Below are 23,155 nucleotides of genomic sequence, written 5' to 3' on the forward strand. Positions count from 1 at the left end.
TCACCATCAACATCTAAGCACAGTGATGCAAAGGTGCTGCATAAGCTGTGAAAAAGGCATTATAAAGAGATCTAGAGGACTTTTTTTTTTTTTTTATAATGGAAACCAAATCTGTCCCTAGAACAGGCTTTGTACAAACACCCACAAAGGGGCAGTCCCTGCATAACACAGCTTACCTTCTACATAAGGACATAAATCCTATTGCTTCAGTCTTTGGGGACAACCTTAAAATAAAATGTTTTGATAATGAAGATTTATGATGGGAGGAGTGCATTTCATTGCACATGTGTTGCAATTTTGAAGCTCAGTGCTCTGTGTAAGCAACAGTGCTCAGTTAGATGTAGTTTTACAGAAATACTTTCCAGTTAGTTTAGAAAACTGATGTTAAAGTAAGACTGAAAATACAAACTGTGTCAGTCCTGGAAAAAAAACACCTGTAAAACAGAAATAAAAGCATATTTGGATGAGTTTTGTGTTTAAACACATGACCAATCTTTTGGATAGTATGCAGTATTTTTGAAAGTATCGTGTCCATCCTCACCAAAAAAATTTGAACCTTAATTTTTTTTTTTTAAATTGGCAGTTTTGAAGGTAGTTTTAATTCAGGTAATCATATAGGAGACATAAGCTCATGTTTTCCTGCTCCATTTCAGCAACCAGATTATTCCTAAATTGCTGATCGCCATCCATTAAAAGAGAAATGAGCAGCAACTGCAGCTCTCCAATCATGGTTAATATAAAACCTCACAAATCCAGCTTTCTTTTATAGACTCCCTGAAGTTTTATCCAACTGATTAGTGCAACCAGTTAATCAGAAAAATATTAATTTAATTTAGTAGGCCACAAAAACTTCCCTGGAGCTTCCTGTAATAATTAACCACATCTGTTACATTAAAAATTTCCATAGTAGCAATTCACAGTAAGTTTGTGATAAGGCATAGCTTCAGAAGTTTAGTGGGATGTTGATTTATTCACCAACACCAGAATTTTAACTTCTGTGTCCATAACACAATTAGTATTTGGGGAGCATTTTTCCAGCTTTCAAGGGAAATTCTGTAGAGGACAAAAAGATCTGGATATATATATATATGACATACCTACTGTCATACAGTCTGTAAACATTCTCTGCTGGAGAGTAGCAAAGTTCGGTATGCTATAATTTTAAATTAATATATAGACTAGTAATAGCAGAAGTAAGCTGACATTATTTGTCATAGATCAAAATGAAAATGGTGGTTGCAAATAGATCCTAAATTTTTAATACTTTTCCTTTTAGTTACTGAGTCTTTCCCAGTTTTGACTGGTTAACCACTGCTGACAAAAGTTTGGAATGGAGAGTGAAGTCTCAAGGAAGCTTTCATTTCTTTGGTACATTTGTTCTGTATTTTGGTTACATAGGTCCACACTTCGGGGTAATTGACTTAATCCCTTTGCTTTTGCTTTAGTGCCTCCTCTGACTCTCCTTGGACATCCCTGGAAAACCAGTTGTCGGAAGGCAGCAGTTCCCTCTAGGGAGCCTGATCTCTCTCCCACCTGGAGCACAACAGTGAACCACACAAAAATTGCAACCAGCTGACTATTAAGATGTTGTGGTGATAATTGCTGCCTGTCAGAAGAAATGAGTGCCTGCTTGGTTGGGTAAGTTGTCTTTCACCTTTTGGTTGAAATATATCTGTTGGATGTCATTCTTCCCTTCTGGAGCAATGACTGTAAAGGTCTTCACAAACCAAATTCAGTCTCAGCAAAAAGACAGAAGATAAAAACAGTGTCCTAATTCAAACACAGTGGGCCATAAGGCTCATTAGGATATTAGATCAAGGTAAGGCACAGGATAAATATTTAATATGAACACACTCTGTATTGCCAAATACACAACACATATATATATGCTACTATATTTACATATATATTGCTGTATTATATGCATCTCTTTATGGGTGTGTCCAAATACTTTATTAGTTCAGATGAATAGTGTAGTTTTAAAGAAAATGGTTGAAAATTATTTAAATGGGTTAATTTCAGTGAGTTGTCCTAACAGTGAGAGCAATCTGGATTCTTTGGAGATAAAACTAAATGAGAAAGTATGCTTCAAAGTCACACCTAATCACACCTGAAGGGGATTTAGTTCACCAATTCAGATTACCACTGGCTTGAAATAAATCCTCATGAACTCCATGGTGCGGACATGAATCTTTTGTACCCTCCAGTTCACTTTAGAGATCTTTTTGAATAAGGCCACATCACAGGCAAAAGTTAACAGCCAGTGACTAAGTCAGAAATGCCATTTTGAACTAGAATCATAGAAATTTTTGGGTTGGAAGGGACCGTTAACAGCCATCTTTTCCAAGCCCCCTTCAATGAGGGACATCTGCAACTAGACTAGTTTGCTCAGAGCCCCATCCAACTTGACATTGAATGTTCCTGAGAATGGAGCATCTACCACTTCTCTGGACTACCTGTTCCAATGTTTCACCATCTTAATAATTAAAAAGATTTTTTCCTTTATCCTTATCTTTTAGTTGTAAACCGTTACCCCTTGTCCTATAACTATCACCCTGCTAAAAAGTCTGTCCTCGTCTTTAGATACCGGGAGACTGCTATAAGGTCTCCACGGAATCTTCTCTTCTCCAGGCTGAACAGCTCCAAGACTCTCAGAATTCCTCATAGGAGAAGTGCTCTCCCACTCTAATCACCTTCATGGCCCTTCTCCAGACCTACTCCAGCAGGTTTCTTGTGCTGAAGACTTCAGAGCTGGATGCAGCACTTCAGGGACTCACCAGAGTGAATTAGAGGAGGGGAATATCACCTCCCTCGGCCTGCTGGACATGCTTCTTTTGGTGCAGTCCAGGATATAGGTGGTTTTCTGGGCTGCAAAAGTGCATTGCCAGCTCAAGTTCTGATTTTCATCCACCAGTACCCACAAGTCCTTCTCCACAGGGCTGCTCTCAACCCCTTCATCCTCCAGCCTGTATTCATACTGGAGGTTGCCCTGACTATATTCAGGGACTTGTGCTTGGCCTTGTTGAACCTCAGGTACATGTGTACCCACTTCTTGATCTTTTCCAGGTCCCTCTGAATGGCATTGCATCCCTCAGGTGTGTCAGCCACACCACTCCACTTTATGTCTGCAAACTCCATGAGGGTGTACTCAGTCCCACTGTCTGTGTCATTGATGAAGATATTAAACAGTACTGATCCCAGTACAACTCTACAAGGGACACCACTCATCACTTGTGTCCATCTGGACATTGAGCCACTGACCACCACTCTCTGTGTGATCAGGTACACTTTGGCCTCTTGATTTTTTTTCCTCAAAGCCCCTTTCTATTCTTATACGAAAAAGTAAAGTATGGTTGTTTGTGTCTGTAGACAGTTAGGCAACCCAGTAAATATATTAAAAAGAATAAATATTGGTCTCTGTATGTAGTGTCTGTGAAAAACTGAAAGCATATTCCTCTTCTAATCAGTCTTTATCAATAATAAGATAAAACCAAACTGCTGATGATCCAATTACTCCAGTTTATACTTCAGTTCTGCTGAGCCTGTCATTATCAGCTCATTACAGAAACTTTCATGTCAAATTCCTGGTAGATCTGGAAAGGGAGTTCACATCAGCAAATATTGCTTATGCAAGTGAGAGTTGCAGAGTAACCCAGGGAGGAGATTCAGCAGTTGCAGCTCTCAGTGTTCATAACACCAATAACTAGCTATACAAAATTACATTATTTTGACACACTGCATTTTACTGGTACAGTATTTCACAGTAGGTTCACATGCCCCTCCACTCCATATGTTTCAATCCATATGCTTCAGTCAGGCCATATGCTGTTGAAGCAAGTATATTACAATGTATTACTTGGAGGTTGACAAGCACTTCTGGACTCAAGGTACTATGTCTTCAAGATAACAGGAGAGTATTTTCCTTCAGATTTATAGTATATTTAAGGAAAAAACCTGACTTTTAAGAGAGACAGTCCTTAGACAGCAATCACATCAGCAACAAGATCTCTAAGTCTTCTGTAACTTTAAACTGTTCAGAAAACCACAAACTTTAAATTACTCAATTTTATAAAAAAAATAATTTAAAAAACCCAAACAAACAAACAAAAAAAAAGGAAACCCACAATTATTTTTTGTTTGTTTGTTTACTTACATTGGCTGCCTAGATGTATTGAGACAGCAACACAGTCATTGCAGGCAAAGCAGAGAAGAAGTTACAGAGGGAGTGCAGCTGTCAGTGGTTTCTGCCTGAAGCTACTAAGTTCTTCCTGAAAACCTGTGTGTCCTTCAGGATTTCTGTCATCCAGAAAACACTATCTGTGCTGTTATGTGTACAAGCACAGGATTAGAAAGGGCAAAATAAGACCAGCAATAGGCAACCTTCCTATATAATTGAGCCCATTTTATGAGGTCATTGGCTTTGGAAGGAAACATAGTCATAAAATTTTGGGCAATTTTTTTTTTCTGTTAAAACTGAGTAGACGAGGGAGGGCAGAAAACTTGGACTCTACCTGTCTGAACCATAGCAGAGGCCAGAGAAGGGGCATAGAAAGGTCAGAGGGACCTTGGGGACCCTGGGGACCTTGAACTCATTACTTGGACTTCTAATTTGTGTGCGTCTTGTGGGGTACGTCAAGGGGATGAGGTTTGCATTTGTTTGTTTTTATCGTCAGAGTTGCCTTGTGGCCTCCACTAAAATGAAGAAGTATAATCTCCAAGGGGCAAAATGAAAGCCAGCAAACCTCCCGCCAAAAAAACAGATAGGGAAAAATGGCTTCTGGGCCTTCCTCTTTGGGACATTTGCCAGGTGAAACATTTTAGGATTTCTCCACCATTTACATAAACATGTCTTTCTTGTTTTCTTAATCATATTAGGCTGGGAGTGTGGTTTTTTTCTATTATTTTTTGTTTCTCTGTTGGTTAGGAAAATAAATTGTCAGTGCTTTACATACCTTGGTTGTCCAGCTTTAGGGTTTGTCTTTTAAGAGAGCATGGTAATAATCTTAGCGTTTTCTCACCAGTATTGTATTGCATAAGTGCAGCCAAATTTTATGGTTGCAGAAAACATTAACAGGCCAGGCCAAGAGGCACTTTTTTCATTTTGATTTAATATGAAATTTTACATTGCATCCCCAGTTTTTTGCATCATTACTATAATTGTTTGGCATGTTTTATTTTTCACACCAACTGCAGAAGGGCACTCTGCCTGGCCCCCAACTCAGATCTGGGGAGGTCAGCCAGTCAAAAACGTTTGTGTGCGATGTAGTATTATTAACTGCATTTCATAAATCTTAGCTGACTTCCAGTCTAAACTCCTACTTGTTTCTTGCTGGTATTTTCCTCTTTCTTTTTTTTTTTTTGCTGGTTCACAAAGTATTTCCTTTTTAAAACTTGGCCAATATTTATAGAAGAATACAGAGGGCACAACATTTAACATATCAAACAAGGACAGATTCCCTGCTTAGAGTAACTTTGAATGTCAGGGCTCAGTCATGCTGTGTAGGCACAACCGAGATTATCATGCTTTGACAAGATAAAATTGCTCTGGAGCTTCAAGGCAGAGAAGAGGACTACACCCTACTCTGCCTTTCTCTTGGAAATTCCAGATTATTGCTTCACTGCAGCTGACCTGTTCTTTACAAGATAAGGAAACCAGTTTATTCTTTCCCTCTTCCTATCCCACACAAATCCTTCGCTAATCCTTTTGGAACAATTTTCCCCTATGATAGAAACCACAAGGTGAAATTTTTAAAATGGTAGCCAAACAGTGTGGGGACCTGTAAGAAGCAGTCACCACCCAATGTAGGCACACATGAAGGCCAAGCTCTTTTTTCCTGTCCCATTCCTAGAAAAGTACATGGGGCTGAACGTTCAGGAAAACCTACTAAACTATCATAAGCAACACCATCTACCACCCTTTAGAGCAGTATAACGGGGGATACTTCCTAATTTACCTTTCAGACTATTCAGAAGAGTGAGTTACAAAGAGACTGATCAGTGACATAATAAGAAGAATGAAGAAGAAAAAGCAAAGCTGGAACTGAAGAAGGAAGGTTGGTAGAGGGTGAGGTCTATCCTCAAGTTACTCTGTCTGACACATATAAAGCTCTGGCTTGGAAATAAGCTTGAATTCTCACATAGTGATTAGAAATGTCATGGTAAGAAGAGACTGGGGAGAAGGTTCCAGGCATATCAGTAATGAGTCTTTAACAACGAGACCCTTGCAAGTTAGGCCTCAGCAAAGACTAATCTGGGAAGATATCTGAGCAAAAGATATCAGATACATAGTTATGTAGAAGAGAATTTAGTTTCTAAAGAAAATGTACTGACTTCTTTCTGCACTCCAACATGATGCAAATGCCACACTGCAGCTATAGGGGACATGTTGAGTCAATGCTCAACATGGCACTAAGAGAATCTAATTTATTATTGCTGCTATTTTTATTACAGTTATTCCACTGGGAATAAAAAAAGCTCTGCAACTTAAAGACTGGTGTTTTTTTCTGCTTTCCTCTTGCTAAAACTTAGTGCAAGTCATAGCTCCAGAGAAACCATCTGGGATTTCAGACATAGAGACTTATCAGTCCCTCTGCATGAGAAACTGAAATTCTGCTACAAATAGTGTCGTCTCCATTTCACAATTGGATAACTTTATCATTATGCATGAATTCTGAGCATTAATTTTTTATTTGTTTGTTATGATGCCAGGTATCTCACATGAGGCACAGGACTATTTTATAGAACATTGGAGAGCAGTGAAAAATTTAGAGGCTTTAAAGCCACGAGAATAAATTATTGTTTTTCCCTTGGAGGGTAAATTGCTAAAAAATAAAAACAGAACACCTGTCTTAGGTCAAGAAAAATTTTAATTTTAGTAAGTTATCTTGTAAAAAAAAAAGATAGTTCCCTTCAGGGGCTGGGAGGGGAGGAGTGAGAAGCTGTAGAAGAGTAGAAATTTGAACATTTTTTATAATTTTTGACAGATGTTATGGGGTTTTTTAATTCAACATAAATTTTCAAAAAACCCTCTAGTTTTGTCAAAATTTCTTTTTTGCTCTTTATGGCCCCCAGAAACATAAATTGTATTATCCTGTACATCCTATATAAGATTTAATGATAATCTGGTCAATGTGTAAGTATTTCTTAAAATGCTGGTGCAATTGAACATATCACATCAGAGAACTCCTCTCCACAGACTACTAGCTTTGCAATTGATTCTGAAAGTGAAGTTTTAAACAAAAATGATCCAAGAGGGTTTTTTGCCTCTAACGGGAATTTCCTCAGTCATTAAACAACATGGATAAATATTAAACATTAGAATAAACAAATATTGGCATACAGGATCCTCATAAACATTAAAAAGGGATTAACTGAGCTCTGAATCCCTGGCTCTGTTAGTATAGCTCAGGAAATTTATTACTTTTTTCAAAATAATGGGTGTACATTTTGTACCGCTGCACAGGTTTTTATATGGGGCTTGTAAAGTTTGCTGTTGACTGTATCCATATCTGGAGAAATTACTCAATGATGGCATCTAATCTGTGTTTCAGCCAAGGCTGAAACTCTTAGAGCGTGGTCCAGATTTTTTCCCTTTATCCACTGACAGTGTCATTTTCATGCTATTCAGAAAGCATAAACATTTCTAAACACCTGCCATAGCTAGTAGCTTTTGATACAAACCAAACACACAGAATAAAGAATTACAATTTCATTAGGGCTTCATTGACAATAACTGTGTCTCAGGCTGCAAGGAGGGAATGAAGGGCACCTTCATAATATTATCAAGAGAAAAAATACAATCTTCATTCTTTGGTTGCTTGAGAATAAACAACTTTAAGTATAGTTGAACAGGTGGTGCCAAGATTACCAATGTAGTTTCCTCAATCTGATTTTTCTGATGTACTAAGCACCTGAAAAAATACTTCCTGTTCTTTGCCAGCTTTCTCTCTCTCTTTACATGTATGTATACACAAATCACACATAGAGAAATAAAATAATCAGCTCTTTTCCATAAGCATCCTTTTTTTTCACCAATGTATAAAGAAGTGCATTCTATGGTTCACCCGTTTTGGCAAATTTCCATAGCCAATAATTCCCTATAAAATTTATCTGTGAAAATGCCCATTTGTATTAGTACCAGAGGAATGACAGTTTGAGCAGTTCTGCCATCAGTAACTGTGGCTTTATCTCAGTAGGAAGGATATAGTCTTACTGAGGACTGCATTGCTTCAAGTCAATGTCACTAAATACAAACTATTTGTTTTGTTGTTATCAGTGTAAGGTCCAGGTAGCAGCATTCTGCAGAGCTTTCATTTTCCAAGTGGTCTAAGATACAATCATTACAACAGACTAGTCCTGGAGAGATAAATACATCCTGATAATACAACAGGGGTGAAAATCAAATGTCAGTTTGTACTGACAAAGAACAAAACCAGAATATTTCACTCAGAGTTCCTGCTGGAGCAGTCAGAAAACAAAACAAATAAAATGATCTCCAAATTCTGAACCAAAACTGAATTTTGGCAAAGAGGTAATCAAACCTTTCTTCTAGCTCCTTCCTGCTAACTGCTAATCTCCCCGACTCAGACACACACTCATCATAAAAATAACCTGGACCTCTTAATTAAAACTGCCCTGGTGGAGCCTGGCATTCTCAGGTGCCCCTGATCCAACAGCCTGGTCTTGCATGGGAATGGGAGGACTGAGAGAAGTGGACATCTCTGATACCCACTTTATGTTTATTTGACCTCCTTAAGTCTTTGTTTATACACCTTTCTTTCCTAGTGAGAAAAAAATCCCACTACACCAACAGAACAATAACAATAACAATATTTGTTAAAATATTTCTCTTAAATTAAAAAAGAAATCAGTGAGTTCAATGCAGGTACCTGGCTTATTCATAAGGCAGGGAGAAAAGAGAATACAGTGAAATATATACAACTGTATAAACATTTGGCATTTTAGCCATTATAAAATCTAAAGTATTCAGCTGTAGATTCTTTATTGTCTCTTCATCTTCATTCTCTCAAACAAATCTTGAGCAGGCAAATTTTCAGAGGAAGCTCTTGAGGAAGATATAAAGGAGGAGATGGTAAAATCCAGAGAGCTTTTTTATATGTTTGGGGGGGTCATTTTTTCACAGTTCTTAAGCTATGCATAACCAGAACCTCTGGTTCACCATAACATGCTTTCAGTGTGGCTGTAAATGAAGATAAGAGACTATTATTGGAAAAATTGTCAATGGAGAGAGGAATTCATACAGCAGAGATGTAGGAAGGGACACTGCTGGGGGAAGAGACTTGAAGACAAGGAAATAAGAACAACTGACCACCTAACAAATAAGTAGATTTGGAAAAATATGTAAGTCAATCCATGGTGAAGTTACAGGAAATTCAAGGAGTGCTTTGAATAAAAGAGCCTCTTTTCGTTTGCCCCTCTTTTCGTGTGCATAACAGAAGTTTTCCTGTTAGAGCCAGGTTAGTGAATACACTTTATCTTGGGAATCCAGTAAGTGGAAGAGTAGAGGGCTTTCTGCCTGCCAGAGGAAGCCTAAACTATTTATATTTGACAAGAGGGAGTAAGAAAATCTTATGGAGCAAGGCATTTTTCAGGGATTTAAATGACTCTGTACGTGATTCTATGATTTACAGTTCTGCCACTGATCTATTGCATGACCTTAGGCAAGTTACTTCACCTTTATGCCTCAGTTAACCTGTTATACTGACATAATAACACTGAGCCTTACTGGGCTTCAAGATGATGAAACATTTCTTTCCTAGAGCTAAATCGTCTCTGTGATGTGAAAAAAACCCCTCACCGGTGATTAATCCAATCCGTTGTTCAAACTGAGCAAATGTACTTACATGTTCGAAAACAAAATAATTTCAAACTTTAATGGTCTGATTTTTTAATTTGTAATTAGAATTTATAACTGATGTGGAAAGGTTTGACTAAAAAGAATCATGAGGGTTTTCTAATATGAGCCAAGGAGTGAATTTGTGGGGATCTCTGTGGTAGGGAACATGCATATAACAATTGGGAGTCCCTTTGCATTCCCTCCAGCATGCCTCTGGCTGTAGGAGCCAGAATCTAGCCCTAAATTAATAATTAGCACTTTCAGTTTAAGCTCTCCAGGAAATGTCATGAGGACAGACAGAAGTAGTAGAAAATGTTAGTGGGCAGTGTAGAAAGATAAGTGCCAAGAGATTTATACCGTGCATTCTTGACAAGCCAGAACATCAGCATTTAAATAACCCACTGGCAAGACCTTTCACATCATTTGACTGTGGTGGGAGGAGAAACTCTACAGGGATGGTCTGTGTGTCTTCATAGTTAATAAGAAAGAGGTACTCACATCAGCATGTATGTGAGTTCAGAATGGGATAAAACCTCTGCATTTGCAAGTGGCTAAAGTCACATATATCAGGTTATGCTTGCCCTTAGCTGTGTATGCATTTTGAATTTAGCAGAAGAAAGTAGGGCCCTAAAACTTTCTGATCAACAAGAAAATAGATTAAACTCAGTGATAGAAATATCACAAATACTATTTTAAGAGGTGCTTTAAAAATCTTGTCTTCCAATACAATATGGTGACATACTTTTCATTGGAGATAATACTGCCAGTGTGCACTGTGGGGCATTATGGACACATATTTGATGAAGGCCCAAAGAAGCATACAATTTTATACACATATTAGTCCCAAGCATGACATTCTTAGTGCAATTATCTAAATCTTACCACTTCCTCCTACAGGTATATAATTAAATTCGATGTAAAAACACCATCCACAAATGAAGAAAAAAAAATGTTTGGAATAACATACTTTCCAAGTATCCTGTAAATTATCCTAAATAAGTAGGCACTAATTTTTGCAGAGTTGGCATTTCATTCCCAAGTGTTGTAACATGCCACTGAGTCAGCTGAAGAATATTTGATTTGTTATTAACACATCTATTAAACTAAAAAAGCACATTTCATAATTTATGTGTGAAAAACTCTATTAAAATGCAACATCTGTTTTACTCCTTGATTTCTCAAGTTCTATAAGGGATGAGAAATTGCTTGAGCTGAGTTTGTGATCTAAGTTTTTTGAACATTATGTCAGAATAGGAAATAGTTGACACAGAAATTGTAAAGCTGTATGTGAAAATCTGGAATAAAATAAAAAATGTATTCCACCCATGCCTGAAAACATCCAAGGGACCAGAATGTCACAGAATTGTGCGTGTGTGTGTTTGTATCTATCTGCATATGTATAAATAAAATAAAAATATACAATGTATACATGTAAAATATATGTATACTGTGTATATGGTGTGCATACATATTTGTCATATATATATAAAAGAAAATAACTGCAGATGATACTACATCTTCAAATATGATGTTTGCTTAAATTAAAAAAAGGCTCTTGTGTTCTACAGAAACAAAATTGAGGTTTTTCATTAAACCTACCTACTTCATGTATCAAAGAGCCCATCACAGGATGTCGTAGTCATATTAGAGAAGCTTCTCCGAAAAGAGTCTGAGATTTAGGTGGGTTTTAGTTGTTTAAACACCCTTCTGGGTTAGCAGCGGTTCACAGCCAGTTATATAGATATGTTAACCACCATAGCAGCACTTCTACCACAACACAGACGTGCTCACAGGGTGGGATGCAAGTCCTGGTGGTGTTCAGCCCTGAGCTGAACCAAATAAAGCAAATCAGACCTGGCTTCTTGGCTGCAGGGTGTACTAGCTTCTGGGCTTTGGGATAACCCAAATTTCTATGCACACACATGCAGAATGTGTATATAAAATGAGCACACACATCCTGTGTAACTCTGGGTGCCAGGTGTCTGGGGCACAGTACTGTGGAGTACTGTCATCCCTAAGGTTATGCCTGCCTTGTCAGGAAACCTGCCAAAGGTGTGCTGAAGACCATGTGGGTTTTGAATCCTTCTGCGGCTGAAGCATGAAGAAGGGCTGAAAGCTATCTCAGGATATTAAGATTTACCTCTATATGTGGTCCCCAGTAGAAATACAAGCACCTTTAGTGACCTGCTGGCAGCAACAGAGGCACTTTAAGGGTTAGACAGCAGCTGAGCTGCAGTTTTGAGAATAACAGTGGTGTCAAAACGGGGATTTAGCTAGTGGTCCTCATTTAGATATTAAAATAACTTCAGTTAGTTGGAAAATTTGAAACTGTTCCTCAGAAAAAAAATCTGGCTTTAATTGTGGCTGCTGAGCGGTTTCAAAAATCTGGTCCCGTACAAACACACTGTAAATGTAAGCAAATACTGATCCCTTGCTGAGTTCTCAGATCTTTTGCAAACAATCTGAGCCTTCATAAAAATACACAATTTTTCACTTATCCTATATTTTTTCTCATATTAGGTCGCTAGCCAAAAACCTTCTTGCCAGCAGTCAGTTTAATATGCAGAAGGAAACAGTCTTATTAGTTTAGTTTATTTATGATGACAAAAGGAAAAGCATGAAAACCCCAAGATGTAAGTGGCAATTTATTCCTGATAAGTAGTAAATCAGCAGGATTTCACTACCCACATGGGAACATGCAGTTAAATAATTGATGATAAATAATGAGCCTCATAAATGTTCACAGTGTTTCTGAGCAACTATTTACACATGAGCTCATTCTACAAACTCTCCTGCTGCTATGACCATGATAACCTGATGTCCTTACTGCATTACAGAAACATAAGATGATAACACCAATCGTCTCTGTGGTTAAGTTTATATTATTCATTACCAGGTTAAACTATTTATTCACTGCCTCCAAGACAGTGCTGGGTTAATATATCAAACTGATGCATCTTTTGTCATGATAAACTTAGCTCACACTATATCACCATGCATTCCACTGATGTGGCCTTTGACTGAAAAAAAAATAAATGTGCAGAATCATTAAAAGAAATGAGTAAAGGGAGACAACTGTAAACCTTTATGTTCTGGGTCACAAACCAGTGAAAAATACTGGTACTAGAATAAAAAATAAATATAAAAATGCAGTAACAAAGTATTTTCCAAGATATCACAGAGTCTGAACACCTGTAAATTTGTATGCATCCTTTTTCATCATCACTGTTCAGCACTGGGCATCAGAAAAGCCCAAAATCGGCACTAACATGATAATCTTTACATTACTGAACCTGGGAAACCCTGAAGCTCTTGAAAAAATAAATCACCTGAGAATTCCCTCAGTCCTCATTGACACATGTGTTGATAAAGCAGCCAGGATTGTACAAATGTTTATTTCTGGGGTTTTTTTTCCTTTCCTTTCTCTCTAGGTTGTGATCTTTTTTCTCCTGTATTGTCTAGCTATTACACAGTGAATTTAATGTGAAGCAAGATCAGGAACTTCAATAGTTCAAATCTGTTGTGCTGTTCGTCTTTTGTTTTGCTTCGGAAGCATCCAGCAGGACTCCACAATGACCTGACCTACTGGGGCTGAGGGTAATCACAGTTGTCTCTGATTCTGATCTTCTGACATCCTGAACACATGGTCATTCTATGTGTAAAAATTATTAAATTCAGCACTGAATTGAAGTTCAGAGCCTTATGAAAATCCACCCTTCTAGATGGACCTCCCATGCTCAAAAATACTTTTGGAAAGTTTTTGAAATAGCCCCTGACCATTAAAAAACAGGATTTAGGGTGGCTTTGAAGGAGATAATACTGTTGGATGTCTGGCATGGTGCACTGCTTACACACATGTAAATTCAAGGTAGCAAATCACATGGCCACTCAGTTATTCTGTTGAAATTGATAAAACACAAATGAGAGGTGAGAAGAGAACTTGGCACAATTTTTCTTTTTTCAGTTTCAGAAGAAATGGAGGATGTGGGTATGGAGAAACTACAGAATGGTGATTTTTAAAAAATAGCACATACCAATTCACAAAGTCATATTTTATAACAGGAAATAGAAAGAGGGAACAGAATGCATTGAGCAAGTTTGTTTGGGTTTTTTTAAATAAATTTTAAAAAAAAGCTAAAACTAAAGTACGAACAGCCCAGACCATATCTGATGTATGAGGCTCTGCCTGAGCAGGGGAGAGTGGCTGTGTGAGAAGAGCCAAAGCCACAATCTCCTGCCAGGCGGATGAGTTGAGGACACAGCCCGAGCAGGGCATGGGGACAGCCCTGACACTTGCCTGGCCCGTGGCCCGAAAGGACTCAATGTATTCCACAGCAGGAGCTGTCTCCTGGGGGATGCACAGGGCAGAGGCAGCTTGGGCAGATGAGGGAAGCAGTCCTCACAGTCTGCACCAAGCACAACCCCCGACCAACAAGCAAGGTTTAATTATGTGGAGTTGAAAGGCAACAGGTTGGGCCCCAGCAGTCTGTTCCCAGCCCTTGCTGGCCTTCTGTTGGCAAAGAAGGCAGGGAACACTGAGGCACCAGCTTTCTGCCATGTAATCACTCCTCCAGCCTCCTGCTCCTCTACCTCCCTGATCCTCAGGCATCGATGCTCCTCTACCTGTCTGATCCTTGGCCTCCCAGATGCCCACAGGTCCTACAGCCCTGCCAGGGGTCACAGCTCCTTCTCCACAAAGAGTGCCCTGGGACTGTTCTACCGCTCCCTCGCCCTATCCGGTGTCCTCTCTCTGGGTTCCAGAAAGAGGTTTAGTGCTGTACTTGCCTATATCTGTAGGCTTTCCTGCTCACAATTTCCTTCCCAGCTAACCAAATTGTCATCACTGTAGTCTCTCTGAGCAGAGAGAAAACACAACATCTTTTCTTGCTCTCTATTCCTGAGAATGGTAAACATCCTTCAAGATCTCACTGCATTGTTAGAAGGGAGCCATAGGCACCTTGGGCATGTGTTTTTGTTATGGAAAAAGATATTAAATGTTAAACTGTTTTGCTTCTTGAGGTTTGCTTGTTTTAATAGCAGCCCTTTTTTTTAGGTCTCATTGAATTTCATCCACCTGGGAAATAAGGACTTGAACTCAAAATGAACTCAAAACAAGGGCTCTCCTTTTTGAGCATTACAGGTTGTAGAGATTCTGTAGGCAATTGTGTGTAGCTTAAAAAAGTGGGGGAAAAAAAGGTTTATTTTTATACTGTTACTCCAAAAAGCCCAGTTTTCACATCTCAGCTGGCATGTACTGACTTGCCTTAGAGAAACAGAAAAATTAAAAGACAGGCATTCAAAATAAACCACATAACAAATAAGCTATGTAACTGTCACCTCACAACATTTGTTTCTTGACACTGATGATTTTGCAAGAGAAATAATTTCTTCCTCTGGGACAGACTTATTTTTTTAAAAGATTACTGTATTCAGGTTGCACACCCTATCGTTGTAAAACCACATTTGGTGTCTGCAGCCTTTTGTTCAGAGGAGTTGCTTAAAAAGTCAGTGCATCGTAAGGTGACTTTTCATATTGATGATGTTGAAATATAATATAAATTCATTTTATTGATTAATGACAGGCAAACAATTAGAGGAAAGATAAATTTATGTGTAAATATGTATGTAAAAATATTCCCATGCACACATAATATGCATGTATATGTATGAATATTCAGTTGCACATATGTACCTATCTGTGAGAATATATGTATTATTAACAAGTCTGCATTTGATTATTTAACTCAGAGTTATTCAGAGTTAGGATTTTGTACTTTTAAACTGATAAACCAATGGGGAAAAAAAGTGGGTTTGAAAGGAGAAGAGGAAAGTCAAAGAGCTTTGCACATCTCAGTCAGTGTGGGAAAGTTGTTGATACTCATCTGAGTGAGGTAATTTGCAAGGAAGACTGGTACTGTCCCTAGGTTTGCTGAAATATAAAATGAAAATTGTTTTTCTCAAACCCCATTTTTTGCTGGACTAGGAGCAAACAAAGTTTGGTTACTGAATGAAACATGGAGGTCAGTAACTCCCATCTGAGAGGTGATAACTTCATAAGACACAATGGCCTGATCGCTCAGTGAAAAGCTAACTCCATGGCAAATTTGTTCCACAGAAACAGGAGAGTACTAACCCATTTCACATCATAATGAGACACACAGGGTCCTTTGGGAGAAAGTGTAGGAGATATTTCAATGACATAAATGTCATCACAAAGTCAAAATTTCTTCCAAAGGCTTTATTTAAGTCATGAGGAGTGGAAGGGTTATCTTCCTTGAAAATAAGTCTTACTGCATTATTGTGAATGTTCCCATATGAAATCTACTTCTCCTTGGAATCCTGCTAAGCCCTTGACCTCAGAAACATTTTGTTACAATGGTTTTTACACGGTAATAAAGAAAAGGTATTTTCTTTAATAGGTGTTAGTTGTGGTGTCTTTCATTAAATGCCCCTTGTTCTTTTATGACAAATGTCTTTATTGGAAAAACTAAATGAGAGCTCCTGATTTATTTTCTCAATATCATTATTTACATAAGTCATCTTTATCTAATCACCATTCTAATAAGTTACAATGTTCAGTACTTCCTCCTACAGAAAGCCTCTGAACCTCTAAATTTTTTTGATGTTCATTTCTGAACTCTATTTTTCTATCCATTTCTGCATGCAAAATGTTGCCAGCACTGCAGTCATCTAGTTGAAAGCAGACCACTGATGCTTTTCATATTTTTCTGTGCACTCTCTCTCCAACATCTAAGCATTTTTGTTCATTGTTTTAACAATGGACATACCTTCACAGTTTTGTTGTGCACTTGGACCTGTAGGCAGATCCTTTCATTATGTTCTCCATTAGAATAGGTAAGCCAGTCTTCAAAGGGGTTTTAGCTAACTCCCTTTGTTTAACCTAAAATCATAGTGGGACTAAATTCAGGCACAGTCAGGAGAAAGGATAGTGAAGATGAGGTAGAAATAAGATTCCTCTCCTCACAGAAGATCAAGAGTCACATCATCACATCACACTGCACAATGACATTTCTAGAGGAGGGAAAAGGAAAAGGGGAGGCAACTACTGCCCTGCTTACAGTGCCATCAAGGATGAGTGCTGAGACACATATTGACAAAATCATTATTATTTTTCACTAAAAGCTATTTTCCCCTTCCTGTTTTGGTGAGGAAGGAGTCCTCATAGAGATCCCCTTCTGAAAAACATTCAAACCCGACTGTGAATACCTGGAGTGCAAGGGCCAGGGACTTGAATTTTACTGTTACTTTGACATACAGTACCAGAGCATGCTCAGCCATTTGCTCATCAGCACAGGGGCAAGGACACCTGGCTTCTCACCCACAGCTGCCTGGGAGACACTATGTCAGCTAAGATATTAGGAGCACAGGGGACACTACTTGCTGGGGTCTGTCCCTTCCAAGACAGTCCTGTCCTCCGAGGCTTTCAGAGCACAGTGGTTTTCAACAAAAACCTTATTCACAACACTTATCATGATTGTGAGGGGTTTTCCACAAACTGTGTGCATTAAATGGAAGATAAGAGCTGTGTAAAAGCTCCCTGCTTCATCTGCTGTTACTTTAAGACTATATGCTACGTTAAGACTCTCCTACGGACCACAAAGATCTTTCTTTTTTACCATGTGAATAATGAAAAACAGACAAATGTCTGCTTTTAAGATAAACCACCCAGTGGAGGTTTCTTGTGTTTGGTGAGCTGAGAAATAGAAACTATTGCCCAAGCCACCAGCTATGGATTATCTCACTGAAAAATCATAGAATAGCAACAAACTATTAATTATCTTTTCTTACTGTAAACTACTGAAATCACTTTGTAAATGTTTTATTTTTATAATGATAAATATTTCTGTCACATAGTTTGTATAATTAATCATTTTTCAATCTAAGGGACCATCCCATTTTCACTGGAAAACTGTTTATAAAAAACCTCGAGAGTGAAAGATTGTTAATAAATTTTTCAATGTACACTCTATGTTTTTTTTGGTTAAACAGTCACTTGGTATTTGTGGGATGTTTGCACTGACATTCAGACTATGTCAAATTATGCAGCTAAGCTGTTTCCACAGAGGAATGGGCGTTAAAAAAGCGTGGACTTGGGAGCTGTTCAATGATTCTCAATTTAGCTTCTGTAAAAGAAACTTAAACTTCTGAAGAAAGGTTGTTGGAAGCAGCTTTATGGGATGAAAAGTGGGAAAGAGATAATTAAGAATCCCCTGTTATGTTCATTCCCCAAACTAATAATACTATTTTTAAACAATATAACATGAGAAACTAAGTATTCTCATTCTGTATTTCTTGTGTTCACATCACAGAAGGCAACAGTATATGACAAACAAATTTATCATACACGCCCAGCTTCCTTAACAGCTCTGCAACTACTCTCCCAAGAGTCTTCCAAGTTTCTTAAGAAACAACACCCCCAATGTCTTTTCAGCTATAAACTTGCAATGAAACAATCCCTTTCTTCAGTGTAATGATAGGATCTTTTTTAACATCCTTGATTGAGCAGAGCACCTTCCACCTCAAAAGCATCTTTCATATTGCTAACAGTGTCAAGTGGACAATCATGTGATACTGAAGGACTTAATTGAAGTGAGAAATTAATTTGATAATATCATTCTGCATTTGTGTTTCCAAGATTCCTATTCTGTGTTTTCAAACTACCTAGGACATTGTAAAAGACATGTTGAGTTTGGCTTGTAATAAGGATTTGATTGGCATTCTTTGTGCACTTGCATACTACTGCAGGCAACCTAAACTTTTGAACTCAAGATTAGGATTCTCTGTTGAAATATTTCTTATGAAAGATGATATTTTTCCAGATCAAATTTTTAAATATGTAAAATTAGGATGCAATTTTTTCCTTTCAAAAACATTTGTAAGTAAGCAACGTTAATCAAACTTGGTTCTCAAAATGGGTATAACTCAGCTGTTTCAAGATCTCTTCTGTTTAGGTTTCCTGTTACTCTTTTTTCCCCTAATGGTCTCAAATTTCCTACACATTGCATTCATAGAATTTCAAGAAATTTCTCTATCATGGGAACTTGACGCTACTCATGGAAGTAAAAACAGAGCCATGAAAGAATGAAACTTTATTTCCATAATGTTACAACAGCTGTGAAGGACACAGATTAATGTCAAATTGAGACAAAACAAAAGCTTTTTCTTGCAGAATATCAGTACATAATAATTTAATATTTTATACTAAAATCAAAGTTGAATGTCACAGCACTCAAATTCCCTATTTGTTTCCATTCTAATGCCCAAATGATTTTGGTTTATTTTCAAATCAAGTATTGCTATATTTGATTTCCCATCTCATTATGAAAGAAAAAGATTTCTGAACATTTGTAGTCATTTTAAGAGAAATGCAAATACTGCTTGCAATACAACACAATATTGATCACAGTTTCCATCCAGAATGGAATTCTTATTACTGTATTTACATGATATATTCAGTCTCTTTTTCTTAGGTGCATCTCACACACTGCCTCATATTGGCTCAGTTCCACATAACACAAAGGCAAAGAGCGTTTTTTCTGGAGATATGCCCAGAAAAATTTAACGTTGCACATGTAAAAATTCTAGTAGCAGTTGTGCCACTACAAACCTCAGCAGATATTACAGTCACACCTCAAAACCACAACCAAAATGTAACTGATTGAATCATATTTAAGCTGGTGGATGCTACGAACATTTCTAAATTATAACTTTTTCCTCCTCTGACATTGAGAACAAGAAGAATGTGCACAGAGGCAAGAGAGTTGCTTCAACCAAGTGTGGCAGTGCGGTGCACTATTTTAACTGTAGCAACAAGTATACCACCTTCATTCCTTGATGACTATTGTCATTGCTACGCATGTTCTTGTAAAATTTCTTGCACACCTTAGAGAGACTGCCAGGAACAAAAGAAAAAGAAAGGGGGAACAAAAACATAGAACAGCCACAATAAATAATCTCAGTCCTTGTGCCATGTTTCATGTGACATTTAGCCATGATCTGATGTTGCTAAGTTCCAACCAGACAGTAAAGACATGTTCATACAGCAATGTGTTCAAACACATGCCAATGGAATTATTCAAAAATTTGAATTTATTCTTTTTTTGTTGTGTGACTTTTACCTCACAGAGATTTTGCATGGGAATCAAAACTTCTCACTTACTTGATTTATAACTAGCTCATACATGCTCCAGCACTTTTCAAAGCATACTGTGGCTATAATGAGAAACACTTAAGAGTGCTGATCTATTCATTGTAAGTATGTGTGGGTAAGGCGTAATAATTGTGAGGCTATGCTTGTTCTCAACTTACAATGGTGAGCGTTCAACGATTGCCAGGTGAAGTATTAACCATTTCCCCTGTGTCGCCCCCATATAAATGAAAATACTGAAAAGCTACAGAATTAGAGGCCATGCTGAAAACTGTCAGTTCTAGCTTCTCAAAGCTTTCATTACCCATGTCATCTGTGATGACATAACAAAAAATTCTTTGATCTTGTAAGAAGAGGAAAAAAACCTAAATTGAATGTGAATTGTAGTACAGGAGACCTCACACGGCTTTTTAAAAAGGCAAAGGGTTCCTGAGATCACCCATTTTATCCATTGTCAAGAAAGGCCCACGTCTATCTTGGAAGCCACCTTTTCTGGCACAAATGGTGAGATATCACCTCAGACAAACCTCATAGGTTTTCAAAGGGATGTGCAGGAGGTTCACTAACAATTGCCTGTATTTGTCAATGGGTAGTTAATAAACACACTGCTTTGAAAATTTACCTCTGCACGTCCGCTCTTCTTTCAGTTGTACAATGGCAGCAGCCAGTTTTCTAAAGAAGCTCCACCCAGTCGGCCTTTCCAGCTGAGAGGGCAGGAGGACATCTGTCTCCAGATACAGTGTCAATCATATTCTAACAATCAGTGCTTCTCTGAGGCTCAATTATTGTTTGCACTAAGTGATCTATTTCTCTAGTTAGTCTTCTAAACTCCCTTTTCCAAGGTTACTGATTACGAGATATAAAAATCTATCTCTCGCGTGACTTTTTTCCCTAAAAGGTTTTTTGTCATCGAGACACTGGGCCACATTCTTTATGCATTAGATCCCAGATTCTTTCCTGATGGCTTTTCAGTGTTTTTACCCCAGAATATCTCTGTCTGATTTATCTCTCAGTCTAATGCCATCTCACTCTAATTGTGTCTTTTCTCTTCTTTTGCAGTAAGACTCATTTTTGAGAGAAGGGTCTGCAGTGTTTACTGCACACTCCCCTAACTAGAGAACTTTTCATCTTGTCCATTTGTGAAATGCTACATGTACCAAACAGTAAAATAAGAAATTATTAAACATAAAATAATATACTAAGTAAAAATGATAAAGCGAAGCATGCCTCAAATAGAAATATGATTCATAGCTTTCAGAGTAAGCTAATAACAAATCCATTTGTCATGTGCTTGGCTATATTAATGAGTTTCTATACTTATTTAATTTACTCATCCAAAATGTTTATTAGGGGTATTTTACTCTGTGGCATATGTACTATCATGCAGCCAAAAACATATCTTATATTCATGTTTCAGATATAATTTGTCATATAATATCTCTCTCCATCCTAATATGAAATCATCAGAAACACTTGAAAACAGAAGGTATGAATTCTTCAGGGGCCTTCAAACAGAAACAGGATTTTTTCCTGTACAGGGAGTCTAACTGGGAATTTGACATGTAAATCAGCAAAGAAGCTGATGTCAGCTTCCAGATTAACTTCTTTGCAAAGGTAAGACTCTAATTTCCATTTTAGGTGTTCCCAAACTTACCCCCATATGTTGAATTTCAAAGCACCACAGCTGGTTTTACTTGGCTCTGTCTCACAAGGGCTCCTGGCAAGCAAGATGATGAGTGCAAACAGGTAAGACTGCATGAGACATATGTCTTCACAAATAGCAGCAGCTCATCATGTGGTACTTATGTTTGTGTTTACTGATGTTTGAAGAATAATTTGTGGTTGTATTCACACCATCCTAGAGACCAGGAGCCTTTTTTCATTATATTTATGTTTATTATTGCATTGTAGTAATGTGCTGCCTTAATCTTTAAACCATTTTCATAACAATTTCTCTCTAAAGTTTGTGTACAGGTCCGTCTGAACTCCAGCCACCTCTGTAGGAAAAGGCTAATACACATCTGAATAGTCTAACTGGACAGTTGACTAGCATGAAAGTCTTTGCAGAATGTTAACGATCCATAGGCAAGTGGTGACTTAGACTCCTGTCAGAAACAGATATGTAGACTCATATTTGATTTGAAATTTTTCATATGCACAGTTATCTGACTATGCTTCCTCTCTTCTGTACCTGTGTAGGAATTGCTACAAAATACTGGAGGGTAAATGCAGCAGCTAAACCGAAATATACTCTAGTCCCTTGACCTTAATGAAATATTCATTGAAAAAATAGCAAAATCAAACACATGCACAAATATGATGAACAGGAAGTTCTTACTGGTATTTTGTTCCATATATCCTTTTCTTAATTTTTTTCCTATTCTCCCCGACTACGACATCTCTTACTATTTTAAATATTTCCTCTTCACTTTTAATGTTTACACACGATTTTGTAGAGTTCTGTGTCTTTCACTGCTGGTCATTTAGCCCAGCAACAGATATTTTGTCTCATTCTATGCATTTTCCTACTCTGTGACATCATTTTCTTTTTAATCTAATTTCCTATACAACAAGGATTGCTTTTGATGCAGATAAAAATTAGATATTGGACAAAAATCTCAAATATATTTATATCTTAGTATTCTTACTTTAAAGAAGTCAATTTAAATGCTGCTATTTTTATTTCAAAAGTGCCATGTTACTTAACAATCGGTGAGTGAGCAGATACAAGCTCAGGATATGCTCAAGTAGTCACATGCATCCTCAGCAGTCCTAGACAAGGCCATGTTTACGTTAGCACTGCACTGCTTTTAGCATTTGACAGATATGGTCATGGATATTTCAAGACAGTTTGAAAACAGTCTCTTTTGGAAAAGATTTAGAATAAAATGAGGCCACGCTAAAGACTGAGAGAACGGAAATTATTATTTTTTTACCCCTGACTTTTTTATTTTGAACAAGACTGGATGATTATGGCAAATTAACTCTGTGGATGTGTGCAAGAGATGAAGTATTGCTAGTAAAAGCCTCAATACTTAGTGGATGTTTACTATCTTACAGATACCTGTAAGACTGATTCTAGGGCATAAATCAAAACAGGACTTAAACAGGTAATTATTAGGCTAGCTTCA

The sequence above is a fragment of the Pipra filicauda genome, unplaced genomic scaffold, assembly GCF_003945595.2.
Source record: "Pipra filicauda isolate LSUMZ 115617 unplaced genomic scaffold, ASM394559v2 scaffold1_size10287979_pilon, whole genome shotgun sequence".
In the NCBI taxonomy this organism is placed as follows: Eukaryota; Metazoa; Chordata; class Aves; order Passeriformes; family Pipridae; genus Pipra; species Pipra filicauda.